Source organism: Tenrec ecaudatus, chromosome 6 (genome assembly GCF_050624435.1).
Source record: "Tenrec ecaudatus isolate mTenEca1 chromosome 6, mTenEca1.hap1, whole genome shotgun sequence".
Taxonomy (NCBI): Eukaryota; Metazoa; Chordata; class Mammalia; order Afrosoricida; family Tenrecidae; genus Tenrec; species Tenrec ecaudatus.
The window spans coordinates 149,985,051-149,997,326 of record NC_134535.1 but is presented as its reverse complement, the minus strand read 5'-3'; the positions used below and the strand labels follow the sequence as shown (position 1 = coordinate 149,997,326).

The window sequence follows — 12,276 nt, the reverse complement described above, 5'->3', positions numbered from 1 at the left end:
ATACGGGGCTCTGCAAGCAATCTCTGCTGCAAGCTGCCCTTCAGGGGGCTGAGAGGAAGAAAGCAGAGTCAGAAGAGAGGAGAGGCTCATATCAGAATCGCCTGCTCGCTCTATTGATTGGAAGTCATTTTCTTGATGTTTTCAACTATTTCAAGGATAGGTGGTGTTCTTAAGAATGACCAAAAGCATAGGTTAAAGGTTTTGCTGAGCACAGGCTATTTATCAAAATAAAGTATCGTATCGGCACCTTGACATTGAGTCCTGAACCATCTACAACTCCCAGCCCCCACCCCACCCCCCAAAAAACCTCTTTTAAATGACCAAAGGCCCAGGAAAATAACTGGTTATTTGCAGGATGCTTTGTTATGGCTAGCACGCATCACTTTGCATGGCTCATACTTGTAACACATTAGAAGTGGTAGGATTCTGACGTCACTCCTAGCAGTCTCCCGAAGGCCCTGCATGAGCAAAGTTTTTGGAGCACGAAGAATACGGCACTCTGGTGAAGTTTTACTAAGCGGGGGAGTGGGGACGGAGGGGCAGGCGTGTTGCAGGGCAGACAGGAGCATGCTCTCTGTGAACAGCAGAGCCAAGTGCTCCTCTACCCTGGGTGCTTTATGTAATGTCCCTGTGCCAGTGTCATTCCAGTAATCTACAATCAATCAGCACCCTGCATTTCTACCATTCCGTACTACACCTCAGTAAAACAGACATGGTTAGGGTTACTGTGAGAATCCAGTGAACAGTAAGTATAAAACATTTACCGTGTGCATAGGAAACACTCAATTATTATGAGTGGTCATTATTCTAGTGTCAGTTTGGCTGGGAATCAGCTGTGTGGTCTTGGGCCAGCTACTGAACATCTCTGAGCCTTGATTTATTCACCGCACATGATGAGTCTACATGAAATAATTTCTGGATGTCTTCGGCTTCTCCAAACTCAACCCCTGACAACACGGCATAGTCAGATTCTTTTAAGTTTCAAGTTTTCAGAGCTGTCTTTCATGAGTTGTAATCACAGTCATGACTTACCGTACATACTCAAGTATAAGCTGACCCGAATATCAGCCGAGGCGCCTAATGTTAACACAAAACTGCATTAAAAATATGCTGAAAAACTCAGCTTATACACGAGTGTATACGGTAGGTGATACCGAGTGTTTGGACAATAGCCCAGCTCCTCATGCGGAGACGGTGCCTGAAGGAACTCTAAAAGCTACTTTACAGTCTCCTTTTTACCCAGTGTTCGCCAAGCACACGCACACTACGGAAAAAGGACGAACTGCCTGAGAGGGGTGTGATCAAGACACTCTGTGCCAGTGGCTTCCCAACACTGAGGAAGTCCCAACGGTGCAGCGTGTCCTTGTGTGTCCTGGTCAGGGCAGCACAAGCATACACTAAGTGCATCAAGACCACCCACTTCTCAAAAGAATTCCCAGCACTTCTGCTGGGAACACGCAACAGTCCATCCCCACGTCCAGTCGCTTGTGACATGAAGATGACGGCTGCTACCAGAGTCCGTGTCCATAGGTCTTAACAAAACATCAGATGAATTATTCTCCTCCCGTTTTCTGCTTATCAACAACTTAGCTTTTCTAAGCAAAGGCTAGGCATAAATGACCTTATGAGTCATAAATCCTAAAAGATTATTGACAAGACAATCTAGCACGATGGATGTGACTATCCGATCACATAGAAGTGTACTTCAAAAACCCTGGGATAATCTCCTAACTTGGGTGGTGAACAAGTACCCCCATTACATACACAACTCACCCTCACAGTCATCAAGTTGATGCCGACTCCTAGCACCCCTAGAGGACAGGGTAGAGCTGCCCCCGTGGGTTTCGGAGACTAACTCTTCAAAGAGGACAAAGCCCGTCTTTCTCCCTCAGAGCAGCTGGTAGTTCCGAGCTGCACCCTGTGCATCACAGCCCAACTCATAACCACTGCACCACAGGACGGGTCGATATGAACAGATTTCAGTGTGGCTGCCATACACTTGACCTGATACAACAGCACTCGGTGAAGACTGGCCAACTGGAAGGACGAACCGTCCTGGCACTGACTGGATAAAGCCATGCCAATCTTGGCTTTTCTCTAATGATTCTTTAGAAAAACCTGGGCTGCATCAATGTTGACAATTTCCATTGACACTCTGGTCACTTTAATTCTCTTCCCACCATCATATTCATTTGGAGAGAGTGTCAGCAACCACTAATGAAATAATTACTTCAGGCCGCACCATCAACGGATGCTAACAGCATTGGGGAAAAGGTTGTGGAAATCCGTAATGCAAAGATCAAGGCTGCCACCACTTGAGCCCAATGATCAGTCAAACCTGATTCAAAGAAACCCGATTAAGAGGCATCATTGAAATAGCTGGAGAAATATGAGTATAGACTGGCTATTTGATGACATTTGTGGCTTCCTGGTCTTTTATTAGGTAGGAAATGGCCTTGCATTACATATGAGAAAGACAAATATATTTAAGGGAAAATGATATGGTATCAAGCACTTGTTTAAAATACTACTGCAAATTGAACCAGAAAAAAAATGATATATCTAAAAGAAGCAAGTGTGGTAAAGTACTGATAATTGTTGGATGTGGGGAGTTGGAATCTTAGTTTTCAGTATAGCATGATCTCTATTTCTGTGTATATTTGGTAATACTCCTAAAACATTATCTAAATAATCGGAATCTCAACACTAGCCTCCAAGGGCTTCCAATGCTCAACCCTAACCCTTTGATTATAATACAGCAGTATGATTTTAGCTTTAAATAACATCAAACCCAACCTAAATTAAACAACCTCTGAATAGTTTATGGGGTTACCTTAATCCAGGGCTCCAGCAAATCACAGCTGGGGAAACGGGGACTGCTACAGCACACCAGGGGCTTTCCCCAGTCCCGGGACTCTAAGCCTTGACCCTCAGGAGAAAGGGCCAATGCCAGAAGCAGGAGACGGCTGGACTCCACCCAGGACAGAGAAGCCATCGATTGGTGTGCTTGGCTGAACAAGAAGCAGTTCCTAGCAGTGCCCAGTAATGTTTGCGAACAGGTTTCTACGCAACCCCAAACTTCATCTGAAACCCACGCGTGTCACAAGCACAGAGTCGCTGCTCTGAGATGACCTGCATTGGGGATGGGAAGCAAGGAAGTGGCCAACAGAGTCGGAAAAGGAAAAAACGTCCCAGACCAGGTAGGAACTCAAATTCTGCATTCTGGAACGGTGCTCAAGCCCAGCACCTCCACTTCCTGGAGGTGTCTTGCTCTGGTGGGGCTTTTGTCTACCCTTTCTAAAATAATCAAGGTACAAATTCCAGAAAGTGCATGGATATGACATGTTCAGCCTCATTGATTTTTACTCCAATTTCAATCCCATTTATTTGGTTTGGCTTTGAAATATAATGGTTCAAGTTCAAGGATAGGACCAATCACAACCTGGCATGGAAAGAGAGACAGGTTGTGACCTGCTCCCAGCGTCTGGGCTGAGCTGATCCGGTGGTCTGAGTAGCTGACCCAAGCTGGCAAACAAGCACAGAGACAAGGCTTCTAGAACGAGCCTTTTCAGTCTCTACCTCTGCCCTAAATCCTACCTCCGCAAGAGAGGATATTTAACCTGCCCCTTCCCCAGAGCTGTCCATGGGTCCCAAGCCATGGCTGTCAACTTTCCACGATTCTCAACGTCTGGCATCTCACTGGTAACGCTCCCTTTAAAATGAGCACAGTGGTTACAACCACTTAGCGTGATTAACAAAGATAAGGAGGAAAATATTTTTTAATTAAAAATTAATATTGAACCCACTTTAAGTCCTAAAACCAGGTATTCAAAAGCAATGCATTGTGCACTGTACTCTGAATAAACTGAGATAGAATTAAAAATCACTGAGTTGGAATCGACTCAATGAGTGAGTGAGGCACAGCAAGAGTTAGTTTGATGATGTCATAATTCTGTTTTAAAAAGGGAGGAAGCCGGGAAGCTGGGGGAAAGTGGTTTACCAGAGAGTAGGGGCAGAATCTAGGTTTAAAATCCATCCTTATTCCAAAGAATTTACCACTCATCGTGGCTACAAGCATACAACTGGTTATTACTAAGCTACTTAATGTACTAAGAAAGAAAAGGTGGGGGTTAGAAATAGTCCAAGAGGTTTTCTAACTCTTTGCAAATATATTGAATACCTACGATAAACCAAGAATTCCTCTGGAACACTGACTAAGCATTCTCTCAATGTGGACAATATGTGGACAGGAAAAAGGTACTGTATATATTACAAACTTTGAAAAAGGAGGGAGAAATGCATTCATCTAAAGTACAATTACATGAATATCTTTAAAAATTCATAAGGCCTAATTACATTCTGTTCATTGCTAATAAGCTAATAGCCTTGGGGCTACTTCCTTCAAAAAAAGACATTCATGGCAAACACAATATTTAAAACACGACTCAAACATACAAGCTCTGGCTAATTACATAATTATGTGTTTTTAATTTAGTGACATCCTCAAAGCACGTCTAATTATGACACTATACTTTCCATGTGCAGATCCCAAAATAAAACCTCAGCACATTCTCTTTAAAAATGTTTTCAATGAACCCTTTAAGGGAATTATTCCAAATGGAATTCCAAAGACCCTATTGAAAGCTTTAAAAAAAAAAATGTCACAAGCTTTACGTGCAATTAAAGGAACACAGAGAAGTGGCTGGACATACCTCTGCAAAGGGACCTGCTGGGTGTAATTCCAGCTCTATAATCATGGGCAAGCTTTCTAGTCCATGTCTCAGGGCCACTGTGTGTTGGAATCGACTCAACACAGCAACGTGCTTTAGGTTCCTCTTCTGTAAACGACTAACGGTAGCTCCCTCGTAGGCTTGTTTGGAAGACGAGAGAAGACAGTGAGAGGAGCAGGGTCTGGCTCTCTGCACGCTATTATTATCGCTATGATGCTCATCCCACGGCACAGCTCTGTACAAGTGACTCTCATCAGGACAGGGTGGCTCTTTCTGACATGGGCAAAGAATGGTCCTTAGGACATGTGCCCTCAGAAACACTGCACTGCACTACAGGAACAACATCTCCCTCGAGAAGGACATCATGCCTGGTGAAGTCCAGGGAGATGGACTGACAGTGGCTGCAACAGTGGGCTCGGGCATAGGAACAATTGAGGATGGCGCAGGACCGGGCGGCGTTTCTTTCTGTTGTGCATCAGGTTGGAACCAACTTGCTGGCACCTAACAACAACAACAAATGAACAAAGGCAGACACAAGATCACATGTTGTAAGATCCCATTTGCATGAAATTTCTAAAAAAGACCTAACTTAGAGACAGAGAAAAGGTGAGCGGGCCCCTAAGGCTAGGAGCGGTAGGCAAGAACGGACTTCAATGTTTCCAGGATGGACTGGGATGGTCGCTGCACAACTGTATACATTTACTAAAAAGAACTGTATGCTTGTATAAATTACATCTCCATAATAGAGGTAGACTAAAAACAAAGGTAGCTGTGTTTGCAACGTGTTTGCACAGGTACTTTCACACTCATCTGGTTTGATAGTAAATTAAATGTTTTACAGAGTTTAGCAAAAATGGGTGAACTTAAGCCTTGGGAGAGGATCAGACCTGGATCCTAAACCTGATTCAGCTTCTTTCTAGTAAGATTACTTAGAGCATTTAAAATACCTTTTTCTCCAAGCCTCAATTTCTGCATCAATAAAATGGCAGTAACCACCACCCCTTTTCCAAGCTACTGTGAGCGTTACAAAGATGATCTTCATGAGAGCGAGGTCTCCCTCATTACTTCATGGAGATCCGTTTCCTCCTCAGAAAGCCCCAACTCTACTATGAATGCTACCTCCTCCTCGCCCACCAGACACCAGGGCCTTGGCCTGATTCCGTTTTTTGTTTGTTTTTTTTTTCTAACGTTTTATTAGGGGCTCATACAATTCTTGTCACAATCCATACATACATCAATTGTGTAAAGCACATGTGTACATTCATTGCCCTCATCATTTTCAAAGCATTTGCTCTCCACTGAAGCCCTTGGCATCAGGATTCCGTTTTCTTTACGTACAGACCACTCCCTAGAATCATATTATCTCTGCATGTGTGCACTGCGCTGCTGACCCGCCTTCGAAACCACCAGCCACTCCAAGGGAGAATGAGAAGGTGTTCTACTCCTGGACCGTTACAGTGATGGAAACCCACCGTGTGGTTCTACCCAGATTCCAGGCAAGACCACCTTTTTCGGTAAGTAGTTCTACCTTTTAACTCATTCCGTCCCGAACCACAACCAGCTAAAAAACAACAGGACTGGGATGCTGTTTTTGTTTTGGTAAATCTCATATTAAAGGAAGTATGATCCCATAGTGCAAACATGAATAAGCAGCTCTGCTGGGCAGCCTAGGGTGCTTTGCCATTTAATAGTCCCCCAAGGGGACCTTTCCATCACACCCCAGATCTCTCTGCCACTCCACAGCTCACAATCGAAGGCTTTGCTGTACGTGGGAAACCTTCATGTCACCTAGCCCATCTCTGACATCACCCTCACACACATACACAGACACACACCATGAATCACAAACTACAGCTACACCTACACAATGGACCTTCACCTCCTCATTTTAAATAAAATCTTTGGTAAATCTGCACCCTTAAAGTGTGTACTTTGTGTGAGAGCAGCATGCACTCCCCTTTCTTCCTGCTACTCACACCTCAGAGTTTTAGAGAAATACAGGCAGTTCTCCAGGTTGTGAACGAGATCCATTCCTAAATCTCTTTAACTTAAATCTGAAGGCAAGTTAGAACAGGTGCGTACCAAATCTTATTTAGTCTTGCTCTGGTGGCACTGTCAATTATGCATTGGGATGTTAACCATAGAGTTGGCAGTTCAAACCCAGTAGCCGATTTGAGTGAAATTTATAAAGTTTATAATGCCTTGGAAACCATGACTGGGTCGCTGTGAGTCAGAATCAACTCAATGGCAGTGGGCTTGGGGGTTAGTGCAAGGAAAGTCGGCCTGGTGGTGTAGTAGTTAAGTGCTTGGCTGCTAACTGAGAGGTTAGCAGTTCAAACACACAGAAGATGAGGCAGTTTGCTTCCACAAAGACTGATGACCCGGGGAACCACACATGGCTGTTCCACTGTCTACATGGTCTCTGTGAATTGGAATGAACTCGATGGCAATGGGCCGGGTTTGGGATTAGTGCAAGAAAAGGCTCGAGGCCCTTTTCAAGGGTTTAAATGCTGTCCGAGGAGCAAGCAAAATGTAGGGGTGGTTCAACAATGGGTTCAAAGCGGGGCAAATTTACATAGTACTAAAGGGCAGATATGACTTGTCTAGGAGCCCTGGTGGCAGAGTGGTTATGTGTTGGGCTGCGATCTGCAAGGTCAACAGTTCGAAATCACGAGGTGCTCAGAGGGAGAAAAGGACAAGGCATTCTACTCCAGTAAACAGTTACAGTCTCAGAAACTCACTGGAGCAGTTCTGCCCTGTCCTATAACCTAGAAGATTGCCAAGAGTCAGCACTGACTCAAAGGCAGTAAGTTGGGGGGGGGGGGGGTAGGGGAAGGTGTTGGTTTGAGTTGTCCATAAATCAGATGGAGATTTACTGTAATAAGTTTTCTCACTCTTTCCCACAAACCCAACCGATCTTTGAATTTATAACAGAACCCTCGGGTCACAGATGTCATCAGTTATCTCCCCAGAGGAGCACTAACCCTCAGCTCCTGGAAGTCCTCCGGCTGCCAGGAAAAGCTTGTCTCCATCACAATTGGCTTCCCAGGCTCCTGGCCTCGACTCCTACCTTCAGAGAGGACATCAGATCAATACCAGAAACTTCTCCAGCCCTTCCTCAGTTCCATACTCTAACATGCCCCAACTCCTGAGCCAAATGTACATAAGGCTGAACAGTCTCCTTAGTTTGTTTATCAAGACTATCACCCGGTTCTTAAAATCAGTTAGCCCAGGGCAAGTCACAGCCCCTCCCCTCCATGTCGCTCTCCTAATCCGCCCTACACTCCACATCATTACCTGTGCCACATCACCAGCTAGGATCTGAGAGAGGCGCTACTTTTCCTTACATCTCCTCACATCACTGTAAATAGTGTGTGGCCTTTAAAAGCCTTCTCCTCACCTGCCCTGCCGTGAGGACAAGGATTCCAGCTGGGCGAGAGGGTCAGAGTCTGGCACATTGGGTCCTCAGTCCCTCCTGGTGGCCATGCCATATACTGTAGTGGAATGAAACCCTGACAGCCCTACTCCATGCTCACAGCTGGCTGCGGACACCCATTATGACCCACTGGGTTTTCCCTGGTGGATTTTCACCTGGAACGTGTAGGACATGCTAAATAAATACTTCCTAAATGAAGGGATGACTGAAAATGAAGTTTCCCCTCTCGGCACTGGAAATTAGCTCCTTCTACGGCTCTGAACGGCCACCTCAGCCGGGGCGCTGAGTGACTATTTACTCTGCGGATGGGTACTGAAATCAATTACACTAGGTGAGTGAAAAATGTGGTTTCCTGTTCCTCAGCTCTCCCAAGCACTTGGGGTGAGGGCAAGTTCAGTGGGATAAGGCCAGGATTTCTTCACTGGAAAGGAAAAGACGAGAAAAATGGGTTGCTTCACGAAGGAAAAACAAAAATATAGGCCAAGATTAGATAAGGAAACATACAAGGAAATGAACTCAAGTCCTATCTGGTCATCTCAACACCACAGGGAACTCAACTCTACCCTCCACTGCCTTCTCCTCAGCAAAGCAGCTTCCCAAAACACCGTGTGCCCAGGGGAGACTCGGCCCTTCCCACAACTCCTCAGAGGAGTGGGACTACTCCCCGGATACACAGGACGCCGTCTGTCACTCAGGCCTGAAATCTAGGTCTCAACCAAACGCCTGTGCCATTTCCTCTTTTATAAAATAAGCTTCGAGGCACTTGCACCAAGACTTCTGAAAGGAAGAGCAGACAGGCTATTCCTAACACGGAATGACAGCACCGGCAGGAGGGAATCCAGTCGCCCCTCAGTCACTCCCAACGAAAACCTGTATGTCTGAGTTTAAGCAAATGGAATCAAGTACAGTAAGGAAGATCAGCACCCACTCTCCTACAGCTTGGGAGCAGGGGTTCTGGTAGCCCTTCTTCCCAGTATAAACCAAGGAATGGAACCTCAGTCCACTGGTGCGGGCAGGAGGGCTAGCCCAGAAGTCAAAGCAAGTCCTCACAGTGAGTCACTCCCAAGCTGTCCTCCCTGCTGTGAGGCCACAGAAGACTCAGAAAAGAGCAAGCCTGCTCAAGAACTTTGACCTCATGTCCAGCTGAGCTGTGTTGCCATCACCCAAATTTCCCAAAGGAAGGTTGAAAAATCAGATTCAAGTATTCTTCCATACGTCCTATTTTTCATTTTTGTGTGCATGAAGGTATGATAGTGTCCGAAGGAATGTCACTACCATCAAGTCCATGCCAAGTGACCCTGTCCGGCAGGGTAGAGCTGCCCCTATGAGTTTCCTAGGCTGTAACACTTTACCGGAGTAGAAAACCCTGGCTTTCTCCCTCTGAGCAGCTGGTGGTTTTGAAATACTGACCTTAGGGATTGCAGCCAGATGCATAACTATTACACCACCATGGCTGCTACAGCAACCTGTATTTCACACATTCGCTTCTGAACCACTCACTGGGGCAGCACCCTAGCTCTGGGTGCAGATTAAAGAGCCCCACATATGTTGTTGCTGCTGCTGGCTGCCACCAGGTCGACTCACAGGCAGTCCCAAGGGTGCAGAGTGAATTTCCCGATGGGGTTTTCATGGCGGTGTGTGACCTTTCAGGAGCAGACAACCAGGCCTGCCTTCCAAGGTGCCTTTCTGGGTGAGTTCAAACCACAAACCTTTTAGCTAGTACTTAAGCACTGAATCATTAGGAAATTCCCCCCAACCCCTCCAAAAGAAAACATTCACCTTACAGTGAAGAACTACAAGCCCCTTCTTATAAATTCTTTTAACTTCAAGAAGCACTGTATCATCATCCTAATGCTCAACCTATTTCTAGAAGGTTGTTCTCCAGGATTCTCATGTTAGAGTATTAAGGAATTCAAACATCCAAATATTTCTACAAGTGTTAGAAAAGATGATATAATGATAAAAAGGTTCAGTAGCCAAATCTGTGGCTAAACAGTATCGTTTTTTAATCACAGAACACACACTCACAACTCAGAAGGAGAGGCTTCACATTTTACTCAGTGAAGTTCAGCAGAAGCAATTATGAATTCAGCTGTGAAACCTCTGCTATTAAAAGCGTTCGTTTCCATCCTGAATACCTCATGAATCTCAGAAGACAATTTTATTCTTTACAGATTTCTTTTTGAGCTAAAAGATCTTTTTTCTTTAAAAGTTACTCCCTACTACTACTAAAATCCAAAAATAATATGGTCCATAAGACTTTTTTTCTATCAGTCCACCTTCCAAATTAAATGGAAATTAAATAGCTTCTCCCATCTCCCTTCTATTTTGAGGGTTCTTTGCATAGCTATATGAAAATATGTTTCAAGACAACTTAACAGTTATAATCCTGACTAAAAGCGATAACTCATTATTATAGAACTATGGTTATTAGATATCGTGTTTCTGACTGATATACCGGAAGAGATTCAGAATTTTCCTGGTTTCTCATTCACTGACCTAAACGCCACCCCTGACAAACCTAAAAAAAGGAAAGATGCCTCCAGGGGAAGTTTAAGTGGTGGCTCCAAAAGTAATTTCTTTTTCTCCTCCATATTTTTCCAGTCTCGTAATAAACACATAGAAATTGATCATTCAAAAAGTTTCGACCTAAAATCACGAATACCAAGAAATCTTTTCCAGCCAGGCACTCCAGACTTCGAGCAACTTGGACAGCTAAAATTTCAGAGTGATGGAGGAGAGAAACCTACCTGTTAGCAAGGAATCTTCCAAGTTAAGAATGGAATGTCTTAAAAGGCCTCGTGCCGTTTTTTCTGTATTTTCTTTAATATCGCACGCGTTCTAGTAGAGTAAGCTTGCCCTCCTGTCACTGATCAAACTTCTCTCCAAGGAAGGGACCCTTTCTTTCTTCCTAAAGGTCCTTTGCTGCAGAGAGGAGATCTGTAATACCCCTTCTCGTCATACTGGAGAAGGGGCTGCTCCCATCCTCCAGCCAGACAGCGTGTCAGCACTCGCCTTACACGCCCGTGTTCGCACTCGCCTTACACACCCATGCCATCTCTCAGTGACCTAGGGAATCCCGGAGGTGTAACTGGGAGCATCACATTGCAGGGCGCCCTGTGAGCGGACGCCACCCCACCTCCCACCGGGGTTCCCGGTCAGAAAAACGGGAAAGTAAACTAGAAGGCTGTTCGCAAACACGACGGCGGTCACCTGTATACCCTGGGGGGGGGCAAACCCCAGCGGCCCCTCCTTTGTTTGCCGAAAGGGCGGTGGGCGTGCGGCACCCCGGGCAGGTCCGGGGTCGAGGAGCGGGCGGCGGGCCGAGGCGCTCGCGGCCGAGCAGCAGCATCCCCGCTCCGGGGACCGTCTCTCCGTGGTCAGGGTCGGCGCAGCCACCCCGAGCCCGGCCGCAGCCGACGCGCCCCCCGCCGCCCCCGGCCCCCAGGGTGCGGGCGACCCCGCCACGTCCCAGCCCGGCGCCTCGGGACCCGCCACCAGGCAGCGCGCCGCGTCCGCCGCTCCCGCACGCCCACCGGCCCGCGGCCCAGAGACCCCCGCCCCCGCCCCCACCGCCTCGCGGCTCGGACGGTTGGTCGCGCCGAGGGGAAGCCCGGCTTCCTCCCCCCCGAGGGGTCCTCCGCGCCTCGGGCCGGGGAGCAGGAGCCGCCGCGGCGCGCTCCTCCGTCTTTGTGTGCAAAGTAAGCAGCGAGGCTAACCCACCTCAAGGCGCTCACAAAGGGGCGCGCGACTCCTTCCTCAGCGCCCGGGGCGCCGCGGTGGCCGGGATGCGGGGCCGAGCTGCCGGCGGCTCGGGGACGGCCAGGCCGAGGGGGGGCGGCGGCGCTCGGCGGGTCTGACGGCGACGGCTCGGCCCCGGCTCGCGCGTCCGGCTCGGGCAGGCTCTCTCGCACCCCGCGGCCCCGCGCGTCTGAATTAAGCGGAGGGGCGGGGCCGGGGCGGGGCCAGGGGCGGGGCAGTTGGGGCGGGGGCGGGGCGAGGCCGCTGAGTCACAGCCCCGCCCCTCCGCCCGCCGGCTCGGACGCTGGGCTCCGGCCGCCCGCCGGCGGGCTCCGCGTGGGGCCCGGGAGGAGGCCCGAGAGCCTGGGG

At 47.7% G+C, this 12,276-nt stretch overlaps 1 protein-coding gene across 2 annotated transcripts in view; it reads right to left on the bottom strand.

Annotated features, from left to right (window-relative positions):
- Positions 1 to 12,072, bottom strand: part of FAM107B (family with sequence similarity 107 member B) — a 77,796-nt gene extending 65,724 nt beyond the window's left edge. Inside the window, exon 1 of one of the 2 annotated variants that reach the window (XM_075552350.1) lies at positions 11,890 to 12,072. The gene's annotated coding sequence lies outside the window, so the exon portion shown is untranslated. The remainder of the gene's footprint in view (positions 1 to 11,889) is intronic. The other variant, XM_075552348.1, reaches the window with a different exon arrangement.
- Positions 12,073 to 12,276: the final 204 nt, after the last annotated feature.